Genomic DNA, 17,982 nt, shown 5'->3' on the forward strand with positions numbered 1-17,982 from the left:
TTTTTAGAATAAATGCACCTCATTGCACAAGCACACAAACCTCTTTTTTCCTTCTTATTTTTCTTTCTTTCTTTCTTTTTGGCTGTCACTAACTGGGGCAAACTGGAAGGAAGATCCCAACAAGGACAGGGTAGTAAAGACACTTAAATTTCTAAAATCTAGGGGGCATATGTAACCAGGGCAATCAGCTCTGGTAGGTGAGGACCAATGTGCATTGCTGTACCGATCATACCCTCCCAGGGAGACCCTGTAAATGAAAATGTGGATTTGATTTCTGAAAGCAAGATTTCTATTGGCTTCATCCTGAACCTTAGCTATGGCAACCAAAGCAAGCTGCTCTGCAGAGATTTAGGCTGAAAAAAAAAAAAAAAGATGCCATCAAATAGTTCTCGACCACTATCAGTACAGGATAGCATGAGCATCAGTTGACATGTGAACGAGATGACAGTGCTTTGAAAAGTTGAAAGGATTATGCAAATGTGAAGTAGGTATTAATATTAAAGAAATTTATTGAACGCCATCAAATAGAAACTAGACAGTAAGTGTATTCTTCCCCTGGAAGTGATTTAGCACTTTCAGAGCCCTGAGTGAACATTTCCTTGTTCCCTTTTATCCTGTCTGAAAACGCTGGCTAATGATGCTACATCAGAGGCAACTGAGAGGCTTACATGAGACTAAATGAGATAATGCATGTGAAGCACCTTGTTCCATGCCACTTTCATAAAAGACACTTAATAAACATGAATTGATCTCAAGGGGGAAAATCAAGCACATTATCCTGAGAAGTCTTTGTACTATCAGCCCACCAATAGATGCTTCACATTAAATTACAGGTTTCCGAGACAGAAAAATGGAAAGGTCATCCTCAACAGTACATAATCAGTGAAGCTGACTGCTTCTCACATGTGAAAAATAGATGTGAAACAAAGATAGCCATCCTTCCATTTGTAGGTTTCAAAGTAGCAATTTCCTTCTTTCCGTACTGATTTCTGCTGTTCTGTTCAGGGAGAAATGTTAAACTGCTTTTGAATTCCCTCTAACACAGCCAGATACCCACAAAGGAGAGATTCTGAGACCGGAATAAGAAGAACAAGAGCTCCAGGAGAACAGAGTCCAAAGTGCTTAACCTATTAACTGTTAATTAGTTAATGTTGCCTGACAGAAGAAGAAACCAGAAAGTTGGGTCAGCGCACCAAGGGGCTCTGCTGTCTGTACTGCTTTACATTAATGCAGAGGAAGTAAAGGTCAGTTGTCTAGAGTGAGCATCTGTTCCTTTTGGATATTGATACAACACCAAAACAGACAACTACTGACATCCCTAAGAGATGCTTAGGGAGCGTCGAGAGATGGTGCCTCTTTCTCTGGGTCCATGCCCACCCTTGCAACCTCTGCACCAAACAGACCTGTGCTTCTGGTATTACAGCACACATGTGGTACAGAGCTTTCAGTTTACACACACTCATACACACAGAGCAACCTTGTTCCTAAGGCATGTCCACAGTACCTGGTGATTGGATCAGCAGGACCAGCATCAGCTTTATACTTTTTCCAGAACGCTTTCCTGAGTCTCTTCTCCCTGGAGAGCCTAAAATCTCCAAGCTTGAGTTCAAGGAGATAACATTTGAACAGAACCCCAAGGATGGGGAGGAGGAAGTGGAGATGGACATACTAGGAAAACAAATAGTATCACTAAAGACAGACTAGGTTTTTGTCCCCAGGTTTCTGGCACGTTGAATGCACAGGTCTCAAAAAACAACGGCAAGGGAAAGGTGAATAAAATAAAAATGGGGTCAGGGAAGAGGTTGTGGGTACACATAGGGAGGGGCTGATGGATGGTCAGAACTTGGGGCAGGGGTGTGTCCTTCCTTGGGCATCACATCTTATCCAACCCATAGTCCTCCAAAGGGAAGTCTCCTTCTGTCACAATGAATGGCTTGACAAAGATGCCATACTTGGCCTGCCATTCAAAGTATTATTTCCCATTCTGTCATCATTTTCCTCTAGTGGCTCCTCATGGTGGACACCAATCCAGCAGCCAGCCCTGAAATCTGTGAGTCCAATATACATGATGATTCCCCAATGAGGGGGCTGCCCAGGCATCTACCCCTCACATTGCTGCCCATTAGCACATCACCAGCCTGAGCCTTCTCCTCAGTGAGATACCGGGTAATCTTGGCATCAAGCAACCATCATTCAGCTGGACATTTCATGAAGCAAACTTCATTCAACTAAGAAATTTCCATGGAATTTATTCAGGAGCAGGGAGCTGGGGATGTCATAGAAAGGCAAGGCCATTTTGGGTGGGTCTAAAATTGATGAACATAGGGGAATACAGAGGGGTCAACATTTTTAAAAGTAGCCATTCTTTCTTTGGGATATAAAGATACCCTGGAAAGATGCCATTTGTACCACATTTTAGACTTGGGGCAAGAAATCAAAACTTATCACCACCACTTCTGTGGTCTTGCAGAGCAGCAGTCATGTTCTTGGGATCTACCAAGGATGTATCATACCAAGAACTTATCCAGGTTCTACCACTCACTTGCTATGTGCTATTAGGCAAGTTACTTCACTTGTCCAAAACTCAGTTTCATCTGTAAAATGGGAGCAATGAATTGTTACAGAAGAGACTATGTGTTCACCAAGCCTTGTTTCCTTTTCCTCTTGGTTAGATGCCTAGGGGACATTTCCCAGCCTCCCTTGCAGTTAGGTAGGGCCATCTGACTGAGCTCTGGTTGATGGAATGCAGGCAGAAGTGATACATTCTATATCCAGGCCTTGACCGTTAAGAACCTTCCCATGGGACCCTCCCCTTGTACACCCTCTCCCTCTCTCCTCACCTGCTGGAGGATACAGAACTCCACGTGCAAGTGAGCATGTGATTCAACAAAGTGATGGCAGCACATATACTAACACGGGAATGATAGAGAGAAGATTAGCGTGGCCCTGCACAATGATGGTATGCAAATCCAGGAAACATTCCATATTTTTAAGAATACAATTTGCTTTCTTGAAGACTGTTCTTTCCTTTTTTCTTATATAAAAACTGATTTTAAAAAACCCCATCTTGATCGAAATGCGTCTGTCTAAAGAGATCTGCTAATATTTGCTTTTTAAAAGCTGTCCTCTATTTATTTAGGGGGAAAGTGAAGCCAGTAACTGAACTATATGTAAAAATAAAATTTTAGACCTGCGGATTGGGAATTATTTTCAAAAATTAGCTATCAATCTGGTATCAGAAAATGGTGGTTTTTCTCTCAGTATGTTGTTGCTGTTCAGTTGCCAGGTTGTGTCCGACTTTTTGTGACTCCATGGACTGCAGCATACCAGGCTTCTTTGTCCTTCACCATCTCTCTGAGTTTGTTCAAATTCAGGTCCATTGAGTCAGCCATGCTATCTAACCATCTCATCCTCGGCTGCCCTCTTCTCCTTTTGCCGTCTCTTAGTACATAAGTAAATAAGACGCAAAGTAAGAATGTAAGCAGTTGTGATTCATTACAAGCAGTTGGAGATAACTAAATCCTAGGGATAATCATTTGTATCCTATTCCAAAGTCTTATTTCATAGTTTGAAAAGCACTTTGCACACAGTTCTTGTATATACAAGTAAAGTTGTAATTATAGGATGTAGTGTTACTGCTTTGTTTAACAAGAACCTCATTTAAAATTTAAGATCGACAGCTATGGTATTTTTTTTAATGATTTATTTCTTTTCCGTTTCTTTACTATAAAGCTAAGTTAAAAATAACAGGTTAACGAGGCAAAAAAAAGGACTCCAAGGTCCTGGGGAGGATGAGGACAAGAGTTACCAATTTGCCTTCACCTTATTAAGTCACTGAGATTTGGAGATTATTTGCTGTGGCAGTTAGCCTACCCTGACTAATAGGGCAATTGTGAGGATCAAACTAGATAATTTATTTATAAGCATAGTGTCAGGAACATAGTAATGTTTAGCAAGTAACAGCTATTTATTATTGTGCGATATCAGTCCCACTTTAGGTACATAGACTTTTCCTTTCCCATCTTTCTGATGGTACTTTTTCCCTTTCATCCAGTGACCAAGGCATCTCTAGATGTCCATCTCTGCTTTTTTTGTCTTTAAGCCTGATCTCAGTGTTAATGGGCTGCTTCTCTCTGGACCTTGCTCTACTAATAGCATTCCCTTATAAAAAATATGGGGATAAAGGGGATGCTTCTATTGACATGATAATGGTTCTGAAATGAGTCAGAAGTACAAGGCAGTCCAGTTGGCACCATTCATCACAGCTCCATTTTTGCTTTCCCTGTCTTCTTGTACGAAGGCTACAGGGCTGAGAGTTAAATTTGTTTGAGAACTGACTCGGATGAGCAGCACAATCTGCTCCACTGGAGGAAACATTTCATAAAAACTGCTCCTGTCGAGTTTTCATGAAACTTCCAAATTTCAATTAGAAACTGGAGAATCAGACGGGTGCAAAAGAAATTTAAGGTAATGAAGAAGAAAGTGCTCATACACTAAAGTTAAAATCAATAACCATATGACTAAGAGGCCACCTATTATAATTAGCATGATTTGAGGAGTTCTAGGGGCTCCTCCTGTGATCCCCAAACATTTCTGTTGCATGTTGGCAATGCTTGAAAAGCTGTTCATAGCAACCCTTCACAATCACACATCACTTTATGTGATCTCTCTTATCACACAATTCTCTTGCAAGGTAGGTTTATAAAAATGAACCTCAAGACTCTGTGAAATCATCTGTACAAGATTATACAGGTGGTAAAGGGCAAAGCAAAGACTTATCCTGTGTCCTGGCTTCAGGACTCTTTCCACAACACCATGATTGCCTCCGCCATTATTAACACTTCATTTCTTTGGATTAAATACATCTCCTAAGAAATTGACCATTCAAATGAAACCTTACCTGAATCTCAGCGTATAAATGGAGTTGTTCTGGCTGAAGGGTGTTTATGGGGAGGAGAAGCAGGGAGAGGCAGAGTTTAGTCCATGATAAGCCTAAGAACTACAGTCCAAAATCTACTAGGTTAAAGCTCTATCGCCTATTTCTAAACAATTGGTCTTGGAAGAATCTCTTGCTATCATTCATACTTTGTATCCTATCAGACATTTCCTACCATCTGAAACAAAGAGCTGGAATAATAAATTCAGATTAAAGGGCTCTGTCAGTCAGTTATGACAAGGCAGGAAGGTGAGAAGGAGTAAATAAAAGGTGAAAACCAACCTGACATTTGGCTTCAGGTTTGTTCTGCCCAATGAGGGAATCAAATTCTTCTGTAACCAACAGATTAGTGTGCTTCTTGAACCTTTGGGCTTTAAAACTGCTAATATGGAAACAGATAAAACCTATAAATAAAAAAGCAAATTACAATCCAAGAAGGCCTTATATACCTTAAAGTACGATCTTTATATTCTAGAAATACTAGAATTCTTTGTACTTGTCAAAGTATACTCTTCTATAAGTCAAAAATATGACTCTTAAACATAGAATGAACACATGTTGGAGATTTACTAAATTCACTAGTGAAGGGTAGTAAAACTGATTCCAAAAAGAATGAGAGGAATTGTAATTATATAGCATTGAAGAAAGACTGTTGACATAAGATGGTTGGATTAGATACAAAATTGCTTGCCCTACAAGCAATAGAACCATAATTTGAGGATTATCCTTTCTACCTTTCAGAATTCATTTATATCTCTGCTGGGTACAACTTTATAGGTTCTGTTGTAACTTCAAAGTGGTCTTTGGCTAATAGTAAACAGAAACTCAAGCACAGGTCCACTCTTCAGCCTAGATCATTCAATAATTCTTGGTAGGCCTGGCAGAGTGTTTCATTCTGACACTGAGAAGACAGACTGCCCTCCCTTTGCCTTCTTTCCAAGTTTTGCGTCCTAGTGGCTCAAGTTGGGCTCAAGTAGGTCAAGCAGGGATGGGAAGAATTAGGAGATTGGGGCTGACACATATACACTATTGATACTAAGTATAAAATAGATAGTATCTATAGGGCTTCCTGGGTAGCTCAAATGGTAAACAATCTGTGGGCCATGCAGGAGATCCTGGTTCGATCCCTGGGTCAGGAAGATCCCCTGGAGAAATGCATGGCAACCCACTCCAGTATTCTTACCTGGAGAATGCCATGGACAGAGGAGCCTGGTGGTCTACAGTCCATGGGGTCACAAAGAGTCGGACATGACCGAGCAACTAACACACACACATAAAACAGATGCCTAATAAGAACCTACTGTGTAGTCCAGGGAACTCTACTCAATGTACTGTGATGGCTTGAAGGGGAAGGGAGCCCCAAATGGAGGGGATGTATGTGTATGTGTGGCTGATTCATTTTGCTGTAGAGTAGAAACTAACACAACAGTGTAAAGCAACTATACTCCAATAAAAATTAATTTAAAAAAATAAAAAACAAAGAGTTCCGTCATTCCCTTCTCATTTTCTGGGGTCAAATTCCAACCTTCTTGGGTCATCATTTCTACTGAAACAAATGAGTATAATATAGGCCACAAGTCACAGGCAGCAATGTAAAGCTCTTAGTTCTTCCAGAATGAGAGTATAAAGCCAAGTAAAACTGAGCCTTTCAAAAGGGATAAGACAAAACCAACAAGCCTGAAATCCAACATCATGAAGTTTAAGTTTCCAGCATGAGCAGCTGAGTTACATGCTTTTTCTCTTAATTTCAGAATCATAAAGCAAAACAAACAAAAAAAGCAGTCAGTAGTCTTGAAAGAATGAAGGAGTGTCTCTTTTGAGAAAAAAAATAACTACTAATAAGTATTTGGGGAATAATTCAGGTATAAAGTAGAAGAAGAAGGAAGAAGAATAATCATATTTTCAACTTTACATTCTAATAAGCAAGTCCCTTTTTGGGCAACACCTCTCAGACTCACTGCCTTCTGGCCCAATTGTATTCACCTTGCTTGAAACATAGAATTAGGCTTGTTTCATGTCCTAACATCCTTTTTTTTTTAAAGCCAGTAGGAGGGGTGCCCTACCACGGTTTTGTATGCACTTTTGTTGTTTGGTTCTGAAAAATTCAAATATATCTCCAGAGAACATGCTAAATAGTTAAAATCATACTTTATCAAAAATCATCTGAGATCACTTGCTTCTATATACTCTTTTTTAATTGAGAAATAATTGACATATAAAGTTGTATGGTTTCAGGTGTATAACATGATTCCATATTTGTATATACTGCAAAATGACCACCACAAGAAGCCTACTTAACATCTGTCACTATACATAGTTACAAAAATGTTTTTCCTGTAATAAGAACTTAAAAGATCTACTCTCTTAGAACCTTCCAAATGCACAACACAGTGTTATTAACTATAGTTGGTACAGTCAATAAAGTATGCAACTGTATATTTCATATTTAAACTTTGCCATATGCATTTCGGTTAATCGCAGTATGGTATCTACCATACACAAAATGGGAAAAACAAAGGCTTTCCAAACCTTGATTTTTACAAGGTGTTTCTCCTTTCTGATGAGAGGAATTAGGAATTTATAGAAAGTTAGTGCTATAAGGATGGAGAAAATGAGGACCGAGGAAATGAAATGCCTTGTCCAAGGCCAAGCAGCGTCTCCAGAATTCTTACCAGAGGCTATCTGTCAGTTTGTTCTGGATTCTGTGAAGAGCATTCAGCTTCCCTGAGTTAATGGATTATTGATTAATGTTCAGAAAAATGCACAAAGAAGTTTTTTATGTTCCCCACTCTGAGAACTTCTTTTATTCTTCCTCAGTGGGAATGCTCCAAGCATTCTGGCCTGGACAATTCTTCCTTGTGTGTGTGGTGGAGGTCCCAAGAGTTTCAGGATGTTAGTGTTTCCAGTCCAACAACCGCAGCCAGGGTGAGAGCAGAAATGCCCTTCTCCATTTCCAAACACTTCCTAAGAGGGCAGTACTGTCTTTAGATGATATCCACTGTCGTATTCTCAGACCAAAACAATGGAAAGTCCTCCCCCTTTACCCTGCTCTCCCCAGTGTCTCCTGTAATATTTTTCTCATTAAATACTTATTCCTTTCTTCTTTTCAGGTTTTCTGAGCATCTATGAATAACTGTGAGTGATGTTATCCATTCGCCAGCTGCAGGCATATGGCGCAACATAAAGCAGGAGGCAACTTAAGCGCTAGGTTCCTCAGGGCACCCAACTAGGGCTTCCCAAGTGGCCCAGTGTAAAGAATATGCCTGCCAATCCAGGAGATGCAGGACATGCAGGTTTGATTCTTGGGTCAGGGAGATCCCCTGGCAATCCACTCCAGTATTCTTGCCAGGGAAATCCCACAGACAGAGGAGCCTGGTAGGCTGCAGCCCATGTGGTCACAAAGAATCGGACATGACTGAGCCACTGAGCAGGCAAGCAGGGCACCCAAACAGCTATTATCTACTTATGTTTGGATGTTCAAGAACCTGCTCAACACTCTCTTTGCCTTTCCAATAATCTACCCTCCAATAGCATTTCTGGCAGAGGCAGTTGACATGGATGGGATCCTTAAAGATCATCATACCCAACAGCTTCCTTTGAAAATAAGAAGATGTCAAGAGCTGTGCCCAAGGACACACAACTCACCCATAGCAGACCAGATCTTAGCCCATTTTCCTTCCTTCCATGCCCCAGAGACAAACTTTCCATATGCCACAGCTCTTCCAAGGATCAACCCCGGTTACACACCCAGGCTAGCACAAAGGCTCAATACACATCACCCCACTGAGATTCTGTACTTACGCAGCTCTTGCCTGCAATGGTATGAATAAGCTGAGATCATCTTTGTTTGAAGAAATCACTCTGAAGGAAGGAGACAGTGCTGTGGAGTGATTAAGAGCATGGAATGCCTCAGTTTAGAGTCAGATTAATCTCTTAATCTTGGAGGTTGGCTGCTTAGCCTCTGTGCCTTAGGTAACTCATTTATAAACTGGGAGTCAATAATAGCCAAACTGTGTATGTTAATGATTAAATGGAGTAATGGTTCTAAAGCACCTACAACAGAGACTGGCACATTATAAATGTGTGAAGTCATCATCAATGTTAATTATCATCATCATCATCACCTTCATCATCAATTACACTTTTTTGCCTCCCCTGAAAATTTAACCAGGGAAAGAAAGCATGGCTGGTTCAATTTCTTCCACAAGCATGAGCCAGAAGGGGCTTTTCATTTGTGGACATAAGCAATGGTCTCCAATCCACAGCTAATTCTGTTTCTACTAAAAACTTAAGACTATTATGAAAATGTGCAAATTCAGTATACTTAACTTTGGGAATAAAAATTGAGCAAAATAAAGTTGTTTTTTTTTTTTTTTAAGAAGTAAAGAAAAGTACCAGTCCACAGTTCTCTTTTCTCTTTCATAAAGCCATTTTAGCTGCTTTTGCTATTGAATGATTATTCAACCAGGGAAATAAAAAAATAAATCGTGGGTCCTGCCTTCAAGGAGGTTTTCATAAGCAGTATAGTTTGCTGCCTTTCATCCTGTTTACTTAGGTTTCACTCTGTGATGGGCTTGAAATCTTGGTAAACTAGGTAGTGCCTGGGCTGAAATTCCACTGGGTTCACTGACCCTCCTTCTCTCTTCCTTGCAGACTACCACTCCTAATGGGGTAGTTACCCAGCAGCTTCCATGCTGCTCCCGGTTCTCTTAGAGCCCAGTCAGTTGCTTCCTATTGAGGAGTGGCTAGAAAGGGGTATTAAGTATGTCTTTTTATTTTTTTTATTCTGATAGTTTGACATTCGGGCCCTTGATGACTTTGGAGAGACTGCCCCTCCCAGGGTTAGCCAATTCCTAGAGATAGTAAATGACTCACCTGTGAACAAATCTTTCACATGCAAACCAATCAATGCAGAGTCCATATTTCCAACAACCTCCTCTAGTGGGCTCTCACATCCCGGACCACTAATCAACTCAGGGGCAGGTGCCAGATTATTAGAGACAGCTCTGATGCCCCAAAGCCCACTGAGATTATTCAAACTAGTGCAGTAAAGCTCTTGTCCACTTTTTTCTTCACCTCCTCTGCCTCCTGACCGACCCGAGTGCTTCCCCATCCGGCCCCTCTGCATGGTGCGCCGTGCCTCCTGTTCTATACTTCAGGAAACTGAGTATCACAACTTCCTTTATGATGGTCATTTCCATGTCTGCATATCTTTTTCTTTTAATTGGAGAATAATTGCTTTCAGTCATAGTTATACACACACACACACACACACACACACACACACACATATATATATATATATATATATATATATATCCTTCCATCTTGAGCTTGCCTCCCTCTCCCATGTGCCTGCATGTCTTACCACACCTAATTAAAACAAATTTTGGGTATCCTTACAACAAAGGGAAAGAAAACAGGGAGGAAGAATCAGAGACAAGAACCAGCTGGGGAGGGAAGGTAGAATTCAACTCAGTAAATAAGATCACAACCCCTCATACTTATTTGATAACTTACTCATCTCAAATGCTTTCATTGACAGAATTTCACCCAGCCTTTGACAAAAGCCTGTGAGGTCAGCATTATTAATCTCATTTTACATAGAAAAAAATTGAGACCCAGAGAAAGTAAGTGATTTGACCAAGACCCACAGCCAGGAGTGGCAATGTTGGGGTTGGAACTCAGATCTATCAGATTCCACAATCCTATGGCAGCCTGCCAAATAAACAGAGAAAGAATAAGAAGGGACTATGGCTGTCTGCGGAGAAGGCAATGGCACCCCACTCCAGTACTCTTGCCTGGAAAATCCCATGGATGGAGGAGCCTGGTAGGCTGCAGTCCATGGGGTCGCTAAGAGTCGGACACGACTGAGAGACTTCACTTTCACTTTTCACTTTCATGCATTGGAGAAGGAAATGGCAACCCACTCCAGTGTTCTTGCCTGGAGAATCCCAGGGACAGAGGAGCCTGTAGGGCTGCCGTCTATGGAGTCGCAGAGTCAGACACAACTGAAGTGACTTAGCAGCAGCAGCATCAGTGGCAGTCTGTGATCTTTAAAAAATTTTTTAAAACATTTACTTATTTATTTGGCTGTGCCAGGTTTTAGTTGTGGCATGCAGAATCTTTGTTGCAGCATGTGGGATCGAGTTCCCTGATCAGGGAACCAATCCAGGCACCCCACATTGGGAGCACAGAGTCTTAGTAAGTCGCTCAGTCATGTCTGACTCTTCTCAACCCCGTGGACTGTAGCTCATCAAGCTCCTCTGTCCATGGGATTCTCCAGGCAAGAATACTGGATTGGGTTGCCATGCCCCACTCCAGGGGATCTTCCTGACCCAGAGATTGAACCTGGGTCTCTTATGTCTCCTGCAATGGCAGGTAGATTCTTTACCACTAGTGCCACCTGGGAAGTTCCTTAGACAGTGGACCATCAGGGAAGTTCCTGTCTGCGATCTTGTAATCCAAGTATTCATTCCATTTGCTTCTAGCTCATGGGTTTACAGAACTCTCTGAAGACAGAGACTTTGTCTTGTGTTACCTGGCCTTCCCCACTGTGTGGTGCATAGTACTGTATTCACAAGTACATGCTGAACTAAGGAATGAATGAAGAGAAATCAAAAGGGGGCAGGTAAATAATTCCAAGCCCCCTAGGAGCCCACTGACTTCCCCTCCCTTGTACTTGGCTCTGATGCACCAAGGAAGCATTGGCACACTGAATTGATAAAGGAAATTGTGAGATGCTTCCCACAGAAGACACTGAAGCTTATGTCAGAACAATTTTAGAAGAAGTGGTCAAAAAAAACCTTTCTGTAGTCTTGAAGAGCTTCAGGCCAGAAAAGCTCTTCTGGTCTGGCTTGCATCTGGCCTGTCTTTTCTTAACTCTGCTTAAGTAGCGCACTTCGGGATTGAGAATTTGGGGCTAAGTTTCTCAGAATGCCTAAGTATCTAACTACTCTTCATTACAGATGGCTGGGCCTAAGATTAACTACTAGTTTCCTTTGTTTTACCAAATAGATGTGATCTACCATCACATTTACATTTAGCTGTAATATGCAGTCTATTTTTTCATTGACCTCTATCCTAAAATTGGAGATGCATTCCTGTGCTAAAAAGAGCACATTTTATTTGCAATCAATGGCAGGTAGTAACTCTTCTCTGTTATCACCTTTCAAAACTGAGCTTCTCACAGTTTTTCTGAATAGGTTGGCCCTACTGTGGGCTTAAAAGCTTAAATTTGGGAATCAGACAAATATGGGTTGAGTCAGAATTAATAGTAGCTATATGACTTTCATTTCCTAACCTGTAAAATGGGATGATAATAATACTTACCATACAAACTTGTTAAGAAGAAGCAAAATATTATTCAAATACATAATTACATAACACAATATTATATGTCATTTATATATTATGATATATAATATCATATTGTTATATTATATATAATATTGTTAGTGAACACTAAGATAGGGAAAATGCTTTATCTATATGCCCGGCACATAATCAGTATTCAATATGTGGTAGCTAGAGTTAACACCTTTGGGAAACCTCTTACATTGTTGGTGGGATTGGTGCAGCACTATAGAGGTTCCTCAAAAAACTAAAAATAGAGTTGCCATATGATCCTGCAATTCCTCTCCTGAGCATATATCCAGAGAAAACTGTAAATTTGAAAAGATACATGCATCCCAGTGATCATAGTGGCATTATTCACAACAGCCAAGACGTGGAAACCACCTGAATGTCCGCTGACAGATAAACGGATAAAGAAGACATGGTTCATACATACGATGGGATATTACTCAGTCATAGAAAGAATGAATGAAATTATGCCATTTACAGCAACATGGATGGACCTAGAGATTATCGTACTAAGTGAAGTAATTCAGAAAGAGAAAAGCAAATACCATTTGATATCACTTACATATGGAATCTAAAGTATGGCACAAATGAATTTATCTATGAAACAGAAACATACTTATAGACCTAGAGAACAGATTCGTGGTTGCCAGTGGGGAAGAGGCTTGGGGGAATGGATGGATTGGCAGTTTAGGATTAGAAGATCCAAACCATTACATACAGGATGGATAAACAACAAGGTCCTTCTGTATAGGAGAGGGAACTCTATTCAATGTCTTGTGGTAACATAAAATGGCAAAGAATCTGAAAAAGAATATATATTTTTTAAAATTTATGTATGTGGTAACTGAATCACTTTGTTTTACACCTGAAGCTAACACAATATTGTAAATTAATGATACTTCAATAAAATACAATTTTTAAAAGCGAGTGAGTACCTGTAATTGTTCTATTCTTGGCTGGGCATTGTGAACGTTTGCTGTCTGGGCGTGAGGACAGCATCATCGGCATCTGGTTAAAATTCCCTTCTTAGCCACCCTCTTCATCAGCTGGATAGTATATTCCTTCTTTCTCTCCAGCTCCTGTTTTTCCTCCTTTGATAAAGGAGAGCTAGGTTCCAGCTCCATGTCCCTATAGCACTTTCACACATTAGTTCAGCAACTATTTACTGAGCAGTGTTTCTTTTCTTTCTTTTTTTTTTTTTCTCCTGTTGCTGCATTAACAAACCACCCCAGACTTACTGGTTTCAAACAGCAATCATTTTATTTGCTCACAGTTCTTCAATCCAGTCTGAGCTCAGTTGGAAGTTTCTTCTGGTCTTGCCAGCGGTCACTCACTCAGTGGCTGCATTCACCTGGTGGATCTATTTGGGGCTGAACTCAGCCCGGAGGCTAAGGAGACAGGATCTCTCTTTACAGACGCAGGATTTCTACCTCTCTATATGGCCTTTTCACAAGGAGCCCGACATCTTACATCGAATCTCAGGGTTCCTAAAACCCCCAAAGCAGGAGCTGTTGTGTCTTCTTAGAACTCTGGCCTGGCACTGGAACAGTGTCACTTCTGCCACATTTTGTTGGTTAAGGAGAACCAGTCTGGCTTCCAGGGGAGGGGGCGCAGCGCATGGACACTGGAGGTGTAGTTCATTGAGCGCCATTAACCTAACAGACTGGAAAAGCACATTCTAACACTTTGCTAGACTTGCTGGTGAGCATGTCAAACCAGGTTCCGGCCTGGAGTCTACCCAAGGCAGGGGTTCTCAAAACTTGAAAGTGTATCAGAATCACCCAGAAGCCTTGTGAAAACACAGATTGCTGGGCCCCACCCCAGAAACCCAAGAATTTGTATCTCTAACCAGTTTCTGGGTGATGCTGGTGCTGCTGATCTGAGAACACACTTTGAGAACCACTGTTCTGGGGCTGCTTCAGCACTACAATAAGTCCCCAGAGATTTTAATTCAATTGGTCTGGGGTTAGATATCTGTATTAAAAAACAAAAAACAACCATTTCCTAAGTGATCCTAATGTACAGCCAGGGCTGAGAACCACCGCTTTTAGAGTCTAGTCTGTCTCCCTCATTTTTCTTAAAGCTTCCTTGAGCTAGTCACAATTTGATTCATCTTTATGACCACATCTGAATATTTCCCTTCGAAAACAGTTCTCAAATTTTGCTGTACTTTAGAATTTAATGCGATTTTTAAAGTCTCAAGGTCCAGGTTACACTTCAGATTAATCATATCAGAACCTCTAGGAATGTAACCTAAGCATTAAGTATCTTTTTTAACTCTCTAGGTGATTCCAAAGTGCAGCCGAGTTTGAGAATGGGTGCTTTAAACACCCTTATTGCCATTTTCCCGGTACACATTTCTAAATTAAAAGCAGCCCTTCCCATGATAATCTCCAATGTTTTCCTTCAAACACTAAAAACTGTAGAGGATATTTTAACCTAGAATCTTACCCTCTCCTCTATCAACTCCCACTGATTTCTGCATTCATGCTTCCATTGCATAATCATGATATAGGGAAACCGGATTTCACCACATTTGCCATTAAAAAACTTTTTACCCAAGACTGTGAGGAACTTTCAGTGAGGAAAGGGTTAAGAAGGTAGACCTGTTGCATGCTGGGAACTGTAGTTCAATAGCACTGCCCGGTCAGTGAGGCAGCTGTGGGCTTGAGTGCTTAGTCCCTTCATTCGAGTCCGACTCTTTGCGACCCCATGGACTGTAGCCCACCAGGCTCCTCTGTCCATGGGATTCTCCAGGCAAGAATATTGGAGTGGGTTGCCATGCCTTTCTCCAGGTGATCTTCCTGACCCAGGGATCGAATCCGTGTCTCCTATGTCTCCTGCATGGGCAGGCAGGTTCTTTACCACTGGCGCCACCAGTGAGGTGCTAGAATTTGCTAAAGCAACACCCAGTAACCCACATGTCCTTTAGAGAGGCAGTGTCCAGGAGTGACCAATACCTTGGGCATCAGAGTCAGAATGCCTGGGTTAGATTCTATTGCCCCTCCTCACCACCGCTAGTGGTAAAGAACTCATCTGCCAATGCAGGAAATGTAAACGAAGTGGGTTCGATCCCTGGGTTGGGAAGATCCCCTGGAGGAGAGCATGGAAACCCGCACCAGTCTTCTTGCCTGGAGAATCCCATGGACAGAGGAGCCTGGTGGGCTGCAGTCCACGGAGTCAAAAAGAGTTCGACACAACTGAAGTGGCTTAGCACACATGCACACAGAGGAAATAGATCCCAGAGGACTTGTGGCATGGCCAAAATAAAATAAAATAAAATAAAACAGATAAGCAACACAAATTTACTGGGAAAAAAAAAAAGTCTCACTTCCATTTTATCAGTGTGGAAAATGAGGCACAGAGAAGTTAAGCAACTTGCCCAAGGTCACACAGCTAGTAAATAACAGAGATGATGATGCAATAGGCCTGATTGCTGCCCTCAATTGGTAAGTGAAATTTACTGGAATTGAGATCAACCTTTCTCTGCCATTTCACAGACTCCTGGAATGGGTGAAGATCTTTAACATCCTGTATGGTAGTATTTTCTTTTTTCTCTCTTCTTTTTTTTAGAGAGGGAGGTCATAAACCAAGTGTACAAAATATCTTTTACATTACAGCCTTGTGCACACACACACACACACACACACACACACACACACACACGCGCGCGTGCGCGCGCACACGCACACATATACATACCCAAAGAATGGAAACTAAAACTTCACAAGGTAATAGCTACTCTTTTTTTTTTTAAATTGATGTGCACCAGGTCTTAGTTGCAGAATGGGGATCTAGTTCCCTAACCAGGGATCGAATCCAGGCCCCCTGCATTGGGAGCACAGACTCTCAGCCCGCTGAACCACCAGCGAAATCCCAATAGCTACTCTTATAGGTGTAATAAAGTCCAATTTTAGATTCAAAACTATTTTATTCTTTAAAATTCTGTTTTCACCTACTAGACTGATTTTGCAACCCACTAATGCAGCTGACTTGCCGCTTCAAAAACCCTGCTCTATTGAGAAAGCCGCTTAAACTGACACCAGTTTGCAAGTCTGAGTGTAAAGGGAGGCAGGGCCAAGCTGGATCTTTTAAGGCTCATAATAATGATTTGTTTACTTGCACAATGTGTGTTTCCTAGGTCACACCAGCCTGAGGGGAAAACTGGGATCAGAACCACGGCACAGGCTGTTCTCGCTCTCTCTGCTTTCATCAGCTCTCTCAGAATTGCCAGCCCCTCCTCAAAGACCCTTTCCAGTTTCTGAGGATGCCAGGGAACATTGCACATGCGCTCTCAAACATCCTCATTTTCCTTTCTTTTGCTGAGGCTCCCTGCTGGGATCATTTGCCACTTCCTATGTCTGTGGGCCTCTCAGTACTGTGGGACGCCAAGCATGAGTTGCTCCTGGTGGAAAATCCAATGACTTGGGTGATGTCTGAGCCATGGGCCTGGATGGGGACACGGTTGGTCTCATTTCTCTATAGCAGCTCTGGGTGCCAGAACACAGTGTTTAGTCTCACAGCGCCCATAAGCAACGCCATGATACCCACCAAACTAGAGAAAACGCCCTTCTGTTACAGGGATCCCAGGGTAGGTTCTTCTTATAGATGTATGCTCAGGCGTGTCTGACTCTTTGTGACCCTATGGACTGTAGCCCACCAGGCATCTCTGTCCATGGAATTTTCCAGGCAATACTGGAGTGGGTTGCTATTTCTTACTCCAGGGGATCTTCCTTGAACACACATCTCTTGTGCCTCCTGCACTGGCAGGTGAATTCTTTACCACTGCTCCACCTGGGAAGCCCAGATTCTTCTTACACCCTCAAAATTACACATGTTCAAGGGCAATGGGTTAAAGGAAAAAAAGACAAACTCCATCTAACGTTCATTCATAACCACCTTCTTTTTGTCCAGCCCTGGCTCTTACCCTTGGACCAAGCTTGATGCTCTCAAGCTGGAAGAGAGTTCTTTCTTCCCGAGGAGGCTTCTTGGTTCCCTCACGTGTAGAAGCTCTTGGCAAGACCACAGTCTGTCATCCTGCCCGGAAATGCTTGCTTCCTAGAGTGAACATATACTTAAGATAAACTCATTTCATTTGAGAGCTTGGCTTTCCACATATCGGAAGTCACAGGTTCAGAATTCAAGTCCCACTGCAACGATGACAGTGATGATGGTGATGACAGTGATGATGGCGATGACAGATCATCCCCATATATCAGACCCCATGCTGAGCACTTTAAATACATTATTGTCTCTCATTCTCTCCACAACTTTACCTGTGGGACTTCCCTGGTGGTCTAGTGGCTCTATGCTCCCAGTGCAGAGGACCTGGCTTCCATCACTGGTCAGAGAACTAGATCCTGCATGCTACAACTAAAGATCCCGAGGGCCACAACTAAGACCTGGTGCAGCCAAATAAATAAATTAAATATATTTTTTAAAAAACCAACTTTATATGATATGCAGTATTAAATACACCACCACCACCCCCCATTTCACCAGGGAGTAAAACTGGCCTAGAAAGCTGAAATAGCTAGCCCATGGTCACATGGCTGGCCAAGTGCAGAGCCAGCCCTGGAGTCCCTCAGCTACTGCTCCAGAGCTGGGACTGGGCAGGGAGCCGGCCTTGGCCAGGCCTCCCCCACCTTCCTGGGCCTCCTTCCAGCTCTGCTTTCATCCTT

General features: G+C 41.9%; 1 pseudogene; it reads left to right on the forward strand.

The window, feature by feature from the left end:
• The first annotated feature begins 2,891 nt into the window (after nucleotides 1–2,891).
• On the forward strand, nucleotides 2,892–2,991 carry LOC133070875 (U6 spliceosomal RNA; annotated as a pseudogene).
• The last annotated feature ends 14,991 nt before the right edge of the window (nucleotides 2,992–17,982 follow it).

The sequence above is a fragment of the Dama dama genome, chromosome 15 (assembly GCF_033118175.1).
Source record: "Dama dama isolate Ldn47 chromosome 15, ASM3311817v1, whole genome shotgun sequence".
Lineage (NCBI taxonomy): Eukaryota > Metazoa > Chordata > Mammalia > Artiodactyla > Cervidae > Dama > Dama dama.